Here is a 20,499-nt window from a genome sequence, read left to right on the forward strand (position 1 = left end):
AATGGTTGCCTCTACTTTCTTACCAAACCCATATCCATAAGGAGGAGTGAGGAGGATATTGAGAGCAAACAAACAAAAGATATGAGAAATTAGGTATTGGAATGCAGAGAAATATAAAATAGGGTGACATGAGGGTTTGATTGATAGCTACTTTAGGTTAGGTGCTTGTCATTTACTACCCTCAAGAAATGACCAGAATGTTACAATTTGAAGGAGATTTACATGAGTCTCAGACACAGGCATATATATTTCCTATTCTAAAGAAGTGAAAGGGTGTGGAAAATGAATATCAAGGAAACATTAAAAAATACCTCTAAAACAATCTTGGTTCAATTTTCAAAACTTTGTTCCAAACACTAGCTTCTTTTGAGGGAGACTTAGTATCTTTCTAGGATATTGTTAAAAAAACTGAAATAGGGGAAATACCAGAACATCTGATGCATCTTTCTTGCCTCTTTCCTTGTCCTTTACTTTCTTCTCCTTCTCTTCTTTATTCTTTTCATTTTCCTTGTGCTCTTACCTCATCTCCTTCATCTCTCCCTCCATTTTTTTTCCTTCCTTCCCTACCTCCTTTATTCCTTTAAAAAAGTATATAAGTAAACTACTATACAATGTGCCCTGTAATGGTCATCAGAAATGTTGTCATGAAGAAAAAAAAATGTGGATTCTCCTCTCATAAAATCTAAATTCTACTGGGAAAAATAGACTCCATAAACACAGTTATAGGAGAAGTAATTTAAGTACAATTATTATAAAGGCTATTGTAAAAAAAGGTGATTCAAACCAATTTTGATCAAATTTATAGAAATACCCATTGCTATGCTTATTCTACTGAGAAAAAGAGCATTCATTTTCACATGTAATCCAAGCTTCCTTCTGGTTTCTGATAAACAAACCAGCCAAAAAAATATTAAACTACAAAAAGGAGAAAGAAGAATTATTCTAAGGCAACATTTAAGCAATACATTTCTAACTTTATTTTGTACTTAAATTATGGATGGAGCTCGTTCATAATCCGGAGTTCAGATTTTTTGAGTGTGTAATAGGGCTAGGGAAGCTGGATTTTAATCAAATTCCCCAGAGGGTCCTTGAATTTCACTTTGAGAAACCATGTGGTATGAACACAGTAGGGACAAGATGGACCCCCCCCCCCAACTAAAATTTGCTTTGGATTGTTAAGACTGATGATGTTATAGATGCACCAAGATGGCATAAAAATGCCTTAGAGAGACTTTCTGAGGATAGCAAAAATTCCAAAATTATTTTAAAAATGGTTTAAGAATGCAAGGCAAGGAAATGATTCCAGATTTTTATGATGATTAGGGAGAAAATATAAGCTAAGGATTTTAACATTTTTTGCTGGCACCAAACGATGAAACACCTGGGAATTTTTTTCTTTCAATATCAGCTTTCTTAGTTGTAGAACATAAGGGCAAAAAAGAGAAGTATGGTTTCAAAACCATTTGCCATCAAATGCGAAGCATAGAATGAAAGTCTTTTTAACATGAGAGATTTCTCTTTGACGATTAATGAAATATCGAAAAAAAGTGGCATGTGCTGTCTCCCAGTCTTAGCCTTAGTAAAAGGTTCTGTGTTTCCATTCACCCATCTGTGAGTTTGCAGTCTTTTCAAGTTTCTGATATAAAATGATTAATATTTAAAACACACTTCGCCCAAACTCAGAGCTTTAAGACAAACCCAGTTGAATCCAGCCTTGATCAGTAAAATTCCAGCAGACTTTGAGACTTGCAAATTGAAACAGAGCTGCTCCAGGAAAATAATTCTTTGTAAGCAGGAGAATGGTACTTATTGTATGGCTCTGAGTTTTTAGGTTATTTACTATTCACTATTATTGTGAAAATAGCTGCTTGAAACATGTGAAATCTGTATGTCTATCTAATCTATCTGCTATCCATCCATCCATCCACTATACTTGCCAATTTATTTGCATATGATCTATTCCCTAACCCTAATTAACATTTTTCATCTTTATTTTTTATTTCTTTTTCATTTTTCTTCATGCAGCCACATTCTGCTTCTCATTTATGTTTATGATCTATAGCAAAATATTCAAAATATGTCAATATGTCAATATTACTGTTGACATAAATCTTAAACTCATTTTGAATAAGACTCTAATTTATTTATCTAGAACCTGAGGAATGTACAGCTAAAGAATAATGTGAACCCCCAAATCAAAAGACTCTAACACAATATAAATATTAGACCAAAACTAGAGACCACAGATTATGTTGTATATTTATTCATATTTTCTTTTCTTTATCATTTTTATTTCTTCCCACTCCATGGTAATAAAACACTTTACAAGTCCTGATATTTCTTGGAACATTAGCATCAGACTCAGTCACTTCCTCTCAATTCAACAGTTTTTATAATCACCTTTCTCTCATCATAGAAGGAGTGTCCTCCTTTTCCTTCCTAACTTCACTTACTAGCACTAAATCATAAATTATCATGACTTTTCTAGCAAATAGGTAGAAGACACATTTTGTTACTGTGTTAATTTTTCTTGTGGGGAAACTGAAGCAGTCGGTTAGAAAATCTGATTGAAAGTAAAAGTAGATTTGATAATGCACATGGAACTTATTTACACATAATGTTCATTCAGTTATGTTAAGTAAGTGGATGGATCAGTCAATATTGGGCTAAACTAAAAATTTTATCTAAATATTGAAATTTTCAATAAAACTAAAGGATATATAAGAAATTTTAAAGACAAGTCAGGGATTAGTTCAATATGGTGGATCACTCAAGATAAAACCCAAAATTTCATTCCATTTAATATTCAGAGGCTATTAGTATGCATGGTGACAGAATATCCATCTTATAGCTGTGCACATATTATGAGACATAATAATAGCTGATTTTGACTCAATAAAGGAGTGAAAATATTTTAAATATAAATATTCAAATTAATAGTCATAATAACCCTATGACACTAAGAACTTCCTATAATCATTTTATAGGTGAGAAAATGGAGAATAAGAACTTTAAGAAACTTACAGTGTTTGTCAGGTCAGGCAAGATTATGCCATAATAACAAACAAGATTAAAATCCAAATATCTTAATATAAGAAATTTTATTATCTTGCTTATAAAAAATATTCTGCAGATCCTAGTAATACTGCAAGGCAGGCAACACAATTATTCTGGCTAAGGAAGATTCCAATGCCTGTGGCTTCTCAAACGTGGTCTCCTGAGGAATTGAGCACAAGCTTTTAAAGGCTCTCATTCAGAAAAAAATATATAACATATTGCTCATATTTCATTAATCAAGGATAAACTCAAGTTCATTTCTATCTTCAAGGTGACAAGAAGCATACTCTTCTATATTGACTAGCAATATCTATCACACTTGCTTCAGATTATCCAGATAAAAAAACAGAACTACTAACTTTTGTGGAGCCTAATTTTAATAATTAGACTGCTGTCACTTCTTGACACAAATTAATTAGGAAGTAATTTTTGATTTTTACTTACAAAAACTGAGAACAAAAAATAATTTTAAAAAGGTAGAAAACTAATAAAGGCTTAAAGTAACCGATTGCTAAAGGGATTTGTAGAATAATCTGAGATTCTGGAGGCTGGGTATTGGGTGTTGTACAAGCAACTTGAATCTCTGTTTTAACCTTTGGTGAATATGAGGAACAAAAAAATATGGTCAAATTTAAGAAAAAGTACATACTAAAATAATTTATGTTCTAGGTTAACTTTGATTGACAAGGCTTGACTGCCTAGGTCAGAAGCATCTTTAGAGTAGGACAACATACTCATACTAACTATGATGTTAAAAATGTGTTCTGTGTCTCAGACAAAATCCTCTGTGTATTAGATCTAGATAAACAATCTATTTGGATGCTTGGCATTCTGTCAAATTGAAAATGAAATCTCCTGAGATGTCTGTCAACAGAAAAGAACTTCTTGGTTAGGATAAAAAAGTTAATTAATGATTGATTGACCTGCTGAAATGCTAGCTGGGATATCTGATGTACGACTCAACTTTGCCAAATGGCCACTTGGGAATGCTCATTTCACTCTTCTATAGAATGGATGCATTAGTATTCTAACTGCTTATTATATTGTCATTATAGATATGACTGGAGTTATAGCTGTCCTCTTACTGAACAACGCTGCTTAATGATATTTTTATTTTGAAAATGAAAAAGCCTTACATACTTGCAGGCACATCATAACAGAGTGTAGCTACTAGACAGGTAAAGGTCAAATGAAGCAACTTATCTAGGGTGTAACTAGATTAATTTTATTTTTAAAGAATAGCAACACACAAATTCAAAATGATTTTAGTTTTATTACTTTACTGGAATTTGGTTTTAAAGCTCTCCCTTTTATATCTTTGAGAGCTGAGTGATTTAAAACATGAAAAATTTAAAAACATATTGGCAAGCTATCCATAATTATAACTATTAAGTTCTGCATGCATGTGAATAAGATTGGGACAAAAAACAGTTGTCAAATTGACTTGATTGATAACAGGGCTGCAGTTAGTTTTTAAAATCAGAGTGTCCTTCTGATTTCACATGACAATGAATGAAATAACCAAGAAATAGTTAGAAATAATCCTGAATGATATATTCTTGCATATTTTTCACAGTCAAAAGAATGAAGCTATTATATTGAGAAATACATTTTCTAAACTGTTTGTGGCAAATGTTGAAACTTTAAGCAACAAGTTATTAACATGATTGAAGAAAATAAAGCACAGGAAAGAGCAATTTGAGAAGAAATTCTTCACCTTCAGTGTCAGCATATATTTTACCTAGTAATTTACCAAAACTCACATGAGACAGCATTAAAAATGCTTGAAATCATTTTGAAAAAGCTAGGCATCTGAGAAGCTAAATTCTCTGAGATTAGTCACACAGATTAATTTTTTAATTAATGTTATCCTTCTGTATTAGACTTCTTTTTCCATAAGAAAAGATAGACATATTGGTTTCTAAACATTCGTAAGTCTCCCAATTCAAGGGACATGTTTTGTCACTTATTACTTTATACAAAAATCCGTAAAAACAAGGTAGAATTTCAAAATTCCTGATTAGATTTGAAGGTCAATATACTAAGAGGTTAAATTTGTAAAGTGGTTTTATATGTTTATTATATTTGTAATAGAAGTTCTGCTTTGTATTTTTGGGTCATACTTCTTTTTTATATCTATTGTTATGATGTATATTGATTATATATATATTAATGTATTCATTGTGATATATCTTTACATGCATCCAGTCTGCATTGAACATATTTAGTATTCCTGATGAAAGCAAATTGAAAAAAGTCTGCATGAAAAGGAAAAGATAATATAAATATAAAAAGTATACATTCACATACAGTTGTTATTTTAAATATGAATGTGTATGCTAATGAATCATTAAAGTGCGTTGTTTTCCACTACACCTTTCGATAGGGCCTTTTTGACAGAGTCTAAAAATTTAATAAGATATATGATAATGTTTTGCAAAGAAACACTTAATATATTTTTGGAATCTATTTAATTATAAGATCAAATTATTGAATATATAGAGGTTACATTTTTAGAATCCCAAAATGTAAGAGTTAGAAAATACCAATCTCAGGAAAATAATTTTCTTTCATTTTCTTTTTTTTTGTATTGGAACTTGAATCTAGGGGTGTTTCACCACTAAACTACATCCCCAGCCCTTTTTATATTTTATTTTAAAATAGGGTCTTGCTAAGTTGCTGAGGCTGGCCTTGACCTTGTGATTCTCTTGCTCACCCTCCCAAGTTGCTGGAATTAGAGACTTGTTCCACCACACCTAGCAAACCTCTTAACATATAGCAATGATTTTACCTTAGGCATATTTCTGAATGTACTCTATTTTTTCTTTTATGGACTTAAGAACTGACTGACAGAGAAAGCATAGGGCAGGATTCATTTGATTTCTCTAGTATGTGTGGCAGACCATAAAACAATATAGTAAAACGCGTGAGTATACATCAGAAGAAAAATATTATAACTCTAATTCTCATATGTTTTCCTGTTTGATATTGGATGAATGACTCAGTGCTGTAAACCTCAGATTTTTACTGTAAAATGGATATAAAATCTTTGCTAAGATTTTCAGTTGTGCTGCAGAGGTGGAAACAATATATGAAAAAGCATTTTCAAAATTGAAAATCATTACAGAAATTGCTATTCAACAGAATAACTACTGGAAATACATGATTTAAAATTATCTCTTCATCATCCCTACATTCACTTGAATTTCTTGTTGGCCAACAATACAGTTTACTTTCTTTTGCCACCAACTCCTCGTTTTCAACAAGGCTTTTCATTTTCTGTTTCTTATTTTAAAGCAGTTTAAAATCCCAATTTACTTCTGTACTTGAAGGTATCCCAGGGAGACAGATTAAATAAGATTATGGAACAGTGAGAAATTTACAGTGAACTGCCTTATATTCTTTAATCCTCCTTAAATAAATAATTCTCATTTGCTTTTTGCTGTGTGATCCTTTCTTATCTTTTAAAATTGGAACCTAAGAAAATAAAATAAAAATACTTTATCTACAACTACCAATGATGTCTATCACCACCACCATTTCTATGCCTGTTTATTCACTGTTGCCAAAACTAGTATGTTTTAGACACTGACATCACTACTTTATATTTAGTATCTCAGAAGATCATCACAATGGACTTATATAGAGATTTTCTTAGTGTCCTCCCTGTGCAGTCAAAGAAACTATGGCCCAAATAGATTACATTGTTGAAATTGACTACACACTAAAACACTAAGAAGAAATCAGCATTTGAGGAAGAATTTAAGGTAAGGAAAGAGAAGGACTCAATCTGGGTGGAGATCAGCATATACTGTGTGCCAAGTAGAAATTGTTGTTATGAAAATCATCCTTGTGCAGCTGCTGTGTGAGGCAGACACAAGTACATATCATAAAGCATGTAGTCCATGAGGGCCCATAAAAAATAATCCTCATATGATCCTACCCACAACCAGATACAGTGGAGTTGAAATTGCCAGGCAAGATAGAGGGAATTGTTCAATAAGAGGAAAAAATTCTTTGGATAAAAAGCTGAATTTATTTTGACTTTGCAAAAATTTGTAAGACTAGCATAATCCTCTTTACCCCATCAATCATGGCACAGACATTTCAAAATGCTTTGGTTTTTGAGTTCACTCTGTACCACTACTCTACAGCTATTCCACATTCATAGTTAAATTGTTGAGTTATTAATTTCCTCATCTATAAAATGAGGCTGACCAGAGTACCAAGACATTTAAAACTCTTATAAAATCTAATTTTGACCAATCATTTCTCCAAGCATGGCCTATAGTAACTTTTTGTGAAAGCTATAATTGTGATAATTAGTGATAACGGCCCAAACTCTGTGGATCTTCAATTTGTTTCAGCAAACTTTTCCCTGACTCCAAAGAATCATGGTTTTTAAAATCAGCATGACCATCGGTTTAATTTTTAAGATGCTCGAGTGAAGACAAAACAGTTTCCTTTCAAAATATTACAAAACCAGCTGAGAACCTCGGTCTTTTGACTTCTCTTACAATGGATCAGTGAACTAGTGCTGAGATGGAATTTGCCATTTGAAGTCTTCAGACGAAATTCCACATTTTAAATCTTTTCATGTGTACTCAGGTGAACAGTCATAATTTGTAGATGTCCTGTGGTGGCAATATGTCACAAATTCTCCTCTCTGTAACAGGATTCAGCCAATTAAGCAGCTTTGAGTGGGAAGCTGCAGGACAGTTCCTCTGCAGGGGCAATGCCTACTACCTTTATGGTTAATGATGTGCTCTTTGCCTACCCCCACTAGCTTTGGAACTATTGCTTTTTGACTGATCATCTGGACCTAGAAGTCTAATTTATAAAACAAAAGCCCAAGCAATCTATTTTTCCCCTGAAATAATGATTTTCTCTGCTTAATACATTACAAGAGACCTTGCCTGGCAGGATTTAAAATCCACTGATGTACATCTGAAACTTAAAAATGAGTCTGTAAAGAATAATTGTCTTACTTAACCTCCTCAGGCTAAAGAATGCCATGCTGTGGCAAGTCAGTGGCAAGAAAAAAATAACACTTCAATAGGAAAATCAGCATGGAATTCCAAACAGCATAAGATTTTCCTGACTCTTCAATTTATCTGTAAATAGCTATGATTTTCATTACTGCCAATTATTCAGAAAAGGTCAAAAGTAAATAGTCTTCAGATGAGTACAAGTAGGTTATAATATTCTGTATAAAATACTTTTAGGAATTTTAAAACTGAAATTATCTTAATTTCTAAACAATTCACACCTCTTGATTTTTTTTAAAAATCACAATAGGATATGAAAAATATCATCACTATTAGTAAATAGGATTTATACAAATGATCTTACTTGTTTTGGCTCAAATATCACAACTTCGCAATCAATTTTATCTTTCCTCATTTGAATTTTGTACTGGATGCCTCGGGAGCTTTGTTAGCTCACCTATGTGCACGTTTCTTAATACTAACTCAATCCTGAGGATATTGCATATGTCCATGCTGACCCTTCATCCCATTGTTTTTGGAGTAAGGTTCTTCTGTTTTTGTATTGATCCTACTAAACTACCTCAACCACTGGTTAGTAACCAGGGGTAAAGTGTTTGACTTCACCCACATTAATCCTTTCTTAACACTCCCCTGATCCCTGACTCCTGACTCTTGACTCAACATGCAGTTTCAACACTTTCTTTACTCTAGCTTTCCCATTTCCAAAGCTAACAGGGGAAATCAGAGGTTTGAACCAATGACTCTTTTTCTTTAAAAAAAAAAAAAAAAACCAGAGAATTTTTTAATTATTATAACCAAAAAGAAAATATGTTTAATATTATTTTGAATACTAGTTTGATAATGATTACTAAAGGTAATTTTTCAACCAACTTAGAAATATATTTAATTAACAACACCCTGATATTCCAGAACACTTCACTAAAAGAAGGCCATGATTTAAAAAGGTTCTCATATAAAAGTAGAAAAGAAATTCATTAGAACAGATTCACAGAGCTCAATACAAGGACACAAGAAATATGAAAAATATAAAGTACAGTTTTTAATTCAACAGCACCTGACTCCAATGACATAGTCAGGATAAAATAAAGGACAAAGAATTCAAATGAATGAATGCAATATGTCTAATGTTTAGTAAATTCACACATTAGCAATTATTAATTCCCCTCAAATGTGTACTAGCTAGACAGAGACTGTTATCACCCAAGGTAAAGTCAATGTCTGGTAATTTTCTGATCTCATGAATTTTTCAAATTTTATTTTGTTGATTCTTCTTAGTTATACATTCTTAGTTATATGTGACAGTGGAATCCATCTAGTTAAAATAATACAAGCATCGGATATATTTTATTCTAATTATGACCCCATTCTTGTAGATGGACACTGAAAAAAACTAGGGCTAGAAGAAACATACCTCAATATTTTAAAAGCTATAGATGACAAATCCAAGGTCAATATCATTCTAAATGGAGAAACACTGAAAGAATTCCCTCTAAAAACCAAAACAAGAGAGGGATGCCCTTTTGCACCACTTCTATTTGACATTGTCCTTGAAATTCTAGCCAGAGTGATTAGATAAAAGAAAGAAATTAAAGGGATACAAATAGGAAAAAGAGGAACTCAAATGATCTCTGATTGCTGATGACTTGATTCTAAATTTCGAAGATCACAAAAACTCTACCAATAAACTTCTAAAACTCTCAAATGAATTCAGAAAAGTAGCAGGATACAAAATCAATACCCCTAAAATATGTACTATAAATCAATTTCATTCCTATACTATAATCATGAATCAGTTGAAAGAAAAATTAGAAAAACCATTCCACTCACAATAGCCTCAAAAACAAAACAAAACAAAACAAAAAACAACCTAGGAATAAATGTAACAAAAGAGATGAAGAATCTCTATAAGGAAAACTACAAAACACTAAATAAAAAAAAAATTGAGGAAGACTTTAGAAGATGGAAATACCTCCAGTGTTCTTGGATAGGTGAAATTAATATTATTAAAAGGGCCATCCCACCAAAAGCACTGCACGCATTCAATAGAATTCCCATCAAAATCCCAATGACATTCTTCATAGAAATAGAAAAGGCAGTCATGTAATTCATCTGGAAAACTAAGAGGCCCAGAATAGCCAAAGCAATCCTTAGTGAGAAATATTCATCAGGAGACACCTCAATACTAGACATTAAATTAATAATAATACAGAGCTATGGTAACAAAAATGGCATGATATGACACCATATTTAAATAGGCAAGAAGACAAATGGAACAGAATAGAAGACAGAGACAAACTGCAAAAATACAGTTACATCATAATAGACAAAGGTATCAAAGACACACAATGGAGAAAAGATAGCCTCTTTAACAAATTGTGCTGGGAACTGGAAATTGATGTGTAATAGAATGAAAGCTAAGGCCTCACTCTCACCTGCACAAAAATCAACTCTTTAAAGTGGATCAAAGTCCTAGGAATTATAATAGACCCTGCACCTACCAGAAGAACTTAGGCCCCACACCTCAAGATGTTGGCACAGGAGCTGACTTCGAACAAGACTCCCAAAGCGTAAGAAATAAAATCAAGTATCAATAAATGGGGTGGTACCAAATTAAAAGCTTCCTCACAGCAAAAGAAACAATCATGTGCACAGTGAGAACTTACATAATGGGAAAAAGTCTTTACCATTTGTACCTCAGTAGAGCATTAATTTCCAGGATATATAAAGAACTATAATACCAAAAATGAATAAATAAATAACCCAATCCATAATGGGCAAAAGAACTCAACAGACCCTTCTCAAAAGAAAAATATGAATGGTCAACAAATATATGAAAAAAGTGTTCAACATCTCTAGCAATTAGAGAAAAGCAAATTAAAACTACACTAAGATTCCATCTCAGTCTGGTGAGAATGGCAACTATCAAGAATACAAGTAACAACAAATGTTGATGAGGATGTGGGAGAAAAACATTTAATAATATATTGCAGGTGGGACTGCAAATTGGTATGTCCCCTCTGAAAAATAGTATGGAGTTTCCTCAGAAATCTTGAAATGGAACCACTACTTGACTCAGTTATCCCACTCCTTGGTATATATCCAAAGGATTTAAAATTAGTATGCTACAGTGACACAGCCATATCAATGTTTATAGCAGCACAATTCACAATAGTTAATCTATGGAACCAACGTAGATGCCCTTCAATAGATGAATGAATAAAGAAATTGTGATATATATACATAGCCACAAAACATAATGATTTTATAACATTTACCAGTAAACAGATGGATCTGGAGACTATTATGCTAAGCAAAAGAAGCCATGTCCCCAAAACCAAAGGTTGAATGCTTTTGCTGATATGTGGAAGCTAAACCACAATAAAGGGTGGTGGGGAGAAGAGAAGTTCAGTAGATTAGACAAGTGTGAATGAAAGGACTGGAGAGGAGGATAGGAATAGGAGAAAGATAGAAGAATGAATCTAACATAATTTTCCTATGTACATCATATGACATTACTTAAGTGAACAATAACTGGCCTAATTTTAAAAGATTTTGAGTTTTTCATATTTGCTTATGTTAAATATGCAAGATTATCTACTCATTCATAGTATCTTCTACTCTTATTCTAATCAATACACTATTTTTCATAATGGCTGTAATACAAATCTCTCCATCAGTAAGATTCTTACTATGTAACATTACTATTCACAAACAATTCTTCTAAATATAAGCATGTTCCTGTTGGAGCTGTTCTAAGAAAATTGTAATCAGAGGTGGTCTATAGAATGCTTTTGAGTGAGTGCAGAACTCACTTGTAATAGGACTAGAATTCAGGGGTAGTAGTAAATATTAATGAAGGTTTCTCTGCCATTCATCTATGGGAATCTTTTATCAGAGGTGACAGAAACTCCTTAGCAAGAATACATCTCATTTTTTCATTAAGAGGTTTCAGAACCAATTGCAATTCTGTGATTGTGTGATTGTGTGTATGTGTGTGTGTGTGTGTGTGTGTGTGTGTGTGTGTGAAAGAGAGAGAGAGAGATGGGTATAGGTTGGGCAGGAGGTTTCTTTTCTGATAAAGAATTAGCTCATATGATTTTGACTGTTGATAAGTCTGAAATCTTAGAGCAAGACAGCAGGCTGGAAACTCAGGAATTGATGCTGCATTCTTGAAGTTGAATTCCTTCTTCTCTGCAAAACTTCAGATTTTGATATTGAGGATTTAAACTGGTTGGATGAGTCCTAGATCCAGTTATTAAAAATAACATTCTTTACTTGAAATTAACTTATTGTAGATATTAATGACATCTACAACATACATTCACAGTAATATCTAGATTAGCATAGGATTAAATAACTGGGTACTACACCCTAGCCAAGCTCATTAAAAAAAAAAAAAAGAAAGAAAGAAAGAAAAAGAAACACACATACACACAGACACACAGAATTATTACATTCACTTCCTTATTTTCTCTGGAAAAAATTGTACAGTGGCCTCAGTTTCGAATCTGGTTGAATTTAATATTTAGTCAGGATCATTTAATTATTGTCCCTTAAATATTACCTTTGACTTTCAAAGAAATGCAATTAATGCCATCAGCCATAAGCAAAATCAAGGAACTTAATTAAGATCTCTGAAGTTGCTGGCTGTGTATGCCTGTAATCCCAGTACCTTGGGAGGCTGATGCAAGAGGATCATGAGTTCAAAGCCAGCCTTGAGGCTCACTAAGCAACTCAATGAGACCCTGTCTCTAAATAAAATTAAAAAATAGGGCTGGGGATGTGACTCATTGGTCGAGTCCCCCTGAGTTCAATCCTTATTACCTGCCCCCAAAAAGAACCCTGAAGTTTACTTTGTTGTAATCAATAAGAAATAATATAAAATTGAAACAATAAACGTGATTTGGTCAGATTCCAGTATTTTATTTGAAAAACACAAATGAGAGACACATTTAAGAAACTTCAAGTTGTTATGTAAATGCAAAGAGTTACAGGAGACCTCTAGACTGTTTTTCTGTCGTTTCATTTTGAAGTGTTTTGTTTGTTTTTCTTTTTGTTCTGGCATTCTGTGAGCCAGAAACTTGAAAGTGGGCTTTTTGCCACCTCACGTAAACCTTCCAGATCCCACACAATGTGCACAAACATTCCATCTGAAAGAGAACTGTCAGTAACCAAGATTCAATATTAAAAGTAAGGTCCAAAGAATATGCTTTCAGATATATTTGGCTTTCTATCTCACATTCAGTGAAGTAGGAGAACACATAAACAGAGATCTACACTCCACTCTCAAGTAAATTAGAACTACATGAAACCTTTTGTTTTAACAAAAGGTTTTCAAAATCAGTGAAGTAATGCATGTTGAAGGAAGCTATAAAAATTTAGGGCTTCTAGAAAATGTTTCAAAAGCAGGCCTTGATTTAGTGTTTAGACAAAGCAATGGCCACAAAGCCAAGTGATAAATCTCACAGACAAATTTTTCATTGACTAATCTTTTAAAATGAGGGGTACTGTATAAGGAGTTCTATATTGTTCAATTATCACTCCTAGATGCAGATGGGAAATGTGAATTAAAACAACCCACCTACCATACAACAACTGGAAATACATAGAAATACCCACCAGCTCAAGTTCTCACTCACAAGAGGGAGAACTAAAGTTTAAAACAAGGCTAAAAAACCTGAACTAAGAAATCGTTACATGAATTCTACAAAAGTATTGTAAAATCAAAGTTCTCATGCACAGAGTGAGGATATCATCAAGAAAGCACATCTCTAAAGAACAGGTGAAACTGTGACCAAATTATCTCCCCAAGAATAAAAATAACAGGGACAAATATCTAATATGAGAAGACAAAACTGATATAAGAAAAGCTTTGTAAAAAGAGGACAATGTAAGAGATGACCACACAAATAAAAATACCTTCTAAAATAAAAACTGAATTAAGAAGAGCATATTAGTATGGATATGGCCTTTTTATATGTATTTGTATATATAGATAGTAAAGCTTTCTTCCTAAGGTAGAGGACAAAATTTTCCAAGAATACTTTCACAGGGATACATTGAACTGCTACTGGTTGGGATTCATGTTTTCACATTTCTCTAGCTAAACAACTATCAAAACTTAAATCTTGCAATGAATCGGTTCTCCGGGAAGCAGATACTTAAGAGTTAAGCAGTACATGAACTTTATGGGGATGAGTGTGGACGGTAAATGTCTGAACAATTTAAAAGGAGGAAGAAGCAGAATTAAACTATAAAAGCTTTTGGATGATATAGATGCTGACACCTGTGAAAGAAAAGAATACAGGAAATAGGTTTGGGTCAGGAGATCTTCTGAATGTAACGCAGGGCTGAAAAGGTGTTGGGCAACACCATGGAGACTAGACAAAGAACGCAAGTCCATATTTGGCCAAAAAGGCTAGCGTCTATTAAGAGCCCTCTCAGTCATTATTTGGGGTTGAGCAAAAAGCATAGGACTCAATTTGAAAAGGGAGGTATACTCTGGATGAATCAAAATTTCAAGACTGTCAACTAAGAATATGCCTTATGCTGAATGGAGTTCACTTTTGAAACTAATTTTGAGGCAGGGCTTCCACAGTTAGTTTAGGTATGCACATGAAGTTACCATTCTTTCTGATCCTTTCAGTTTTTGTGAGTAATCCCCTCGGATTAGCCTTCATTTAACTTCATTTAACTTGAGAAAAGTGGCTATTTCTTTACCAAACCATCATTGCTAGGCAACATTTTTCTAATTTAATTAATGTTGCCTTGATTCCTAGTACACTCCTTCTACAACATGGAGATGATGATGAAATTCTGGACTTAGTAAAAAGCCTCAAGAATGCTCTAAATACACTGACAGGGGATATCTAGTATCTTCTTGGAAGTCTTAGAAATGAGAAGGCTTAGACCATTCTCTAACAATTTTTGCTTTTGCCAAAATTCTAAGACATGATTCATTCTCATTTAAAATCTTATTTATTTATTTACATTTTTTTCTTTTTAGTTACACATGACAGTAGAGTAGAATATGATTTGTTGATACAAACATGGAGTACATCTTTCTTATCATAATTAGGATCCCAGTCTTGTGGTTGTACATGTTGTACATGTTGTAGAGATTCACTGAGGTATATTCATAAATGTACAAAGAAAATTTATGTCAGAATCATTTCACTGTCTTTCCTATTCCTTTCTCTCACCCTTCCCTTCATTTCCCTTTGTCTAATACACTGAACTTATATTCAGCCCAACCCTTCCTCCTTTAATTGTGTGTTAGTATGCACATATCAGAGAGAATATTTGACCTTTGATTTTTTGGGATTGACTTATTTTGCTTAGTGTAATAGTCCTCAAATCCATTAATTTTCTGGCAAATTTCATGAAGTCATTAGGTTTTATGAATGAGTAATTTTCCATTGTACATATATATCATAATTTATTTATCAGTTCATCCAATGAAAGGCACCTAGCTTGATTCCATAACTTAGCTATTGTAAAGTAAGCTGCTATAGACATTGATGTGTTTGTGTCGATGTAGTGTGCTATATTTAAGGACTTTTGGTATATACCAAGGAGTTGTTTAACTGGATGAAATTGTGGTTCCATTTCAAGTTTTCTGAGGAATCTCCACTGGTGTTTTCCAGAGTGGTTGAACCAATTTGCAGTCCCACCATCAATGTGTGAGTGTACCCTTTTCCCCACATCCTCACTAATATTTATTCACACATGTATTTTTGATTATTGCCATTCTGATGAGTGAGATGAAATTTCAGAGATGTTTTATTTTGTATTTCTCTAATTGATAGAGATGTTGAACATTTTGTCATATGTTTATTGACCATTTGTATTGCTTCTATGAAGTGTCTGTTCAATTCCTTTGCCCATTTATTAATTGAACGATTTTTTTTCCTTTGGTGTTAAGTTTCTTGAGATCTTTATATATCCTGGAGATTGATGCTCTGAGATGCAGGTGGCAAAATTTTCTCCAATTCTGTAGGCTCTTTCTTCATGCTTTTGATTATTTCCTTTACTCTGAAGAAGATTTTCAATTTGATATCATCTCACTTACTGAATCTTGATTTTATTTCTTTCACTTTAGGAATCCTGTTGAGGAAGTCAGTTTATAAGCCTACATAATGAAGTTTTGTGGCTGTCTTTTTTTCTAGTAGATGTAGCATTTCTGGTCTAATGTCTTTGTCTTTGATCCACTTTGAATTGAGTTTTGTGCAGGGTGACTGATAGGGGTTAAATATCATTCTGCTGCATATGGATTGCCATTATTTCCAGCACCATTTGTTGAAGAAGCTATCTTTTCTCAATGTATGTTTATGGTGCCAGACTAGGGATGTAGCTCAGGGGCAGAGTGCTTGCCTAGCAGGTACTGAGGCACTAGATTCAAGCCCCCAAACTGGGGGGTGGTATGTTTACAATGCCATTGTCCAGCATGAGGTTGTGTATTTATGTTTGTTTTTCTCCGTGTATTTCATTCTGTTCACTGGGTTTCATATCTGTTTTTGTACCAATACCATGCTATTTTTGTTACTATTACTCTGTGGTATAATTTAAGGTCTGAGAATTGCCTTGACTATTCTGGGCCTCTTATTTTCCAGATGAATTTCATGACTGCTATTTCTATTTGTATGAAAACATGATTGAAATTTGACAACTTGAAAGTTCTATTCATGTTCTCTTAACGTCTTTTATCCATAGTCAACTTTATTTTCATGATATTATATTTTGTCTTTATTGCCTGAAACTCTTTCCTCCGAGTAGTCAAGTCTTCTGGTGTTGCTTTCCAAACAGTTTTTAATTTGGCTTATTGAATCCTTCATTTTGAGATTATCTGATTGATTCTCCTTCATGATTTCTATATCCTCATTGAAGTAATACTTCACTTCTTGGATTTTCTTGTTATTTACTCCTTACATTATCTCTTACCTCACAGATCAACTTACTATCATTTTTGTAAATTTATTCTCTGATATTTCCTCCACTCTCATATCATTGGATTCTATTTTTGAGGTATTTTGATTTTGGGATGGTTTGTTCCCTTGCTTTTTCACATTGTTTGTAAGTCTATCCATTTATCAGTAGGAATCTGAGGCTGCCAAACTTCTACCTTATACATTTATAGTGTTCCTGAAGATTCTAGTAACTAACAATTTAGGGGGAAGACAAATAATAACAATAACCAATGCAAACAATATGTAGCATTAAACTAAATACTTACTTCATATTTTGGAATCTACAATGTTAATGTAAACTATAACCAGAAATGGTATGAAAGGCAATTGCCAATAGTAGTGATATTACGTTAAGAAAAGGGAATGCTATTTCAAAAAAGACAAAGAGAATGCAGAAGATGTAGGATGTAATAACGGAGAGGGAGGATGAGAGAGAGAGAGGTACAGTTAATGGAAGAGTGAAAGAGAGAACAATAGAATTTGGATGTTAGCAAAAGAAAAGAGAAGAAGAGAACCAAGGGAAATAGGAGCAAAACAATAGGAAGCAAACAAAATAATATAAACCAAAACCAAGGTATACTGATCAAAACCCTAGTCCTCAAAAGGCAGTCAAGAAAATAACCACCTTCAAAAAATACTTGAAAGAAAAGTGAGTAAAGTATGTAAATGTATATGTTCAAATGTCCGTGGAACATTCAGCACACACACACACACACACACACACACACACACACACAAAGATTCTTGATGAAAAATTAAGGGATTCTTTTCATTGCAATGACTAAAAAATTATCTAATATTATATATTATACTGTCTTAAATATTATAATATTCTAGAATATTATATTTACCAGTATCCAATAGTTTTTCAGTTTTTCTTGAGGCTTGTATTATGTGCAAGAGTAGTAGTTGGGGGCTGTCATTTTTTTCTTTTTTGGAACTCATCCTTGTTGCCAGTTCTCAGCCTTCCTTCTCAACAGAACGTGATGGGGCAGGTTGGAGGATGTTGTCTACTCCACTCAAGAAATCAACGTAGAGTTTTGTGAAAGGGCTTCCCAGAGGTGGAGTTCCTAAAGGTGGAGTTCGTGTCTAGCTAGACCCCTGCTGCTTGGTCAGAAGATGTTTGATGAAGCTTTTAAATCATCACACCTCCAAAGCCCAGCTGCTTCTGGTCTGCACTGGGCATCTGTGTCACTTGAATCTCCCCTGGGTTCTGTTAAAGTGACAGAGGAGATAGTCCTTTTCCCCCCTCTCTGTCTTTCATAGCTGCCCATATCGCAGCCTCCTGTGCTCAGTCCCAAGCACACATTCACTCCCCACACTGCCTGATCAAGTTCCCATCATCATTAGCTAGTCCTGCCAACTGTGAGATTCAAAGCTTGAGAGGCATGCAGGATCACTCAGGTTTGAGCATCTCAAATTCCTCTGGGTGCAACACTTTCTATACCTGAATTTCACTCGACTTTCTAGTCACACTTTGGGTCATGTGGTGGGCCTCTGCCAGGTCATGTTTTCATACCCAGCTGGAAATATGCTGGTCTGGGTGCCTGGGTTTGGACCCACACCTTCTGACCACCGTAGGACACTGGAAAAAGATGATAGCTGACCCTGCTCTCTGTAGATCACTGGGAGAAGCACAACATCCCTTTCACATGAAAGCGAAGTGCAGTCAGCTCACCCACTGGATCAGCTTGATGATGTCCCCAGTCACTGTCCTCTCCATTTCAAGACATGCCTTGGTTGCACCCAAAATGCAGGCTCTCTTATTCTATCTGTCTGACTTGCCCAGGATGGAGCCACATCAGCAGCCACTAGTGCTAGCAGTGGGTTTTTTTCTTTCATTTATGTTTTAATTTTTTATTTTATTCTATTGAACCTTCTCTGTCCCTAGGCTGTTCTGAGAACCCGGTGTTAAATCCCAGTAGGATTTCTTTTTTATTTACTGACTCAAAGAGAAGCTGTCTGTCCTTTTTCCTGGTCCCACACTCTTGCCCATGACCCATGCAGATGAGACAAACTGGGTTTAAAAGAGCTGGCTGCAACATTAAGCTAAGAAAGCAGTGAAAAATCACACAATACAGAGAGTAGTTTTTAAACAGAGGGCAGGACAGCTCTGCAAAATGAAGGGTCAGCATTCACACTAGAAAGAGTGCGCTGGAAAGAGAGAATCCCTGGAATCCCTTTATTTATAGGAAATTAACAAAGGAGTTTCTATAGAATGTTCTTCACCAAAAAAGGCAGGGGGTGGGCTGACTAAGCCCCAATGGGTAATGCCTAGCTCCAGAGCTATGAGAAGGCAGACTTCTTTGCTGAGCTAAGGTGGAGGCCACCTGCTTTGAGCAGCCTAGACAGCTTGCAATGCCAGACCAACACCCCCTTGGCTTAAGGCTGAGAGAGGATGATTAATATAGCTCATGGGTGGCCCCCTCACACTACACCATGGAGCAGTTTGGGAAGTAACCTTCTATACTCTGCAAACTTGACCCCCTTCCAATTCCCTTTTGAAATCTTACAATGTAAGTATGAATAGGGAGAGTAAAGAAGGCAGGAGAGGAGGAATGGACAGAGATATTTGAGAATATGTTAAAGTCATAAAGAATAGGATGGTATTTAAAAAAAATTCTTAAGCATTTTAAAATAATTCCTGTTAAATAAAATTTGAAACATTCATATATCAAATAAAAAATAAGGTGAGAAGTATCTTACTTTAGTGGAAAGAAATAAAAAATAAACTCAAAGTAGATTATTTTTAGATACCCAGCCCCCCCTCCCCAATGGAGACTAAAAATGGTAAAGAAGACAAAAAGGGAGAAGATAAAATAAAGGGATGAAATATTTGAAGAGAATTTATTTAAATGAATGAAGGGCATAAGTCTGCAGATGGAAAAGAGCCCTTTGGTGCCTAGCAAAATGATTTAAAAACCTACATACTGGCAATTTTAATATACATGTAGATGATTTAATCAAGAAAATAGCTTTGGATTCCTTGTTTCCTAATCTTTCAGTAATCTGACTCTTCATTCTACTTCAGACACAATTTCCATGTTCATAATCATTAATATTTTCATTTATAATAACTGTATTCCTCTAATAATTTAATTTTCAAGCATCCTATTCTATGACCACAACTTCTTACCTCTTCAGTCACTCCCATTTTATAACATAAACTCCCATAATGTCCAAGTTAGGCATTGACCTCATGGTATTGGTAGTCTCCAAGATCAACTCATTTTTGGGGTAATTTTCTAGGACTCATTGGCCTCATTATATAGTTGTACTCATATCTAGGATATATTACAGTGAATTGATACCAAAAAATCAGGAAAGGAAAGGCATATGGGCACAAGTTTGAAGGAAAGCAGGTGCAAGTTCCAAAGATATCTTTCTTAATGAAGGCACAATAGGATATACTTAATTCTTACAGCAATTAGTTATGTCAATGTGTTAAAATATTTACAAGAGAAGCT

The sequence above is a fragment of the Callospermophilus lateralis genome, chromosome 8 (assembly GCF_048772815.1).
Source record: "Callospermophilus lateralis isolate mCalLat2 chromosome 8, mCalLat2.hap1, whole genome shotgun sequence".
NCBI lineage: Eukaryota > Metazoa > Chordata > Mammalia > Rodentia > Sciuridae > Callospermophilus > Callospermophilus lateralis.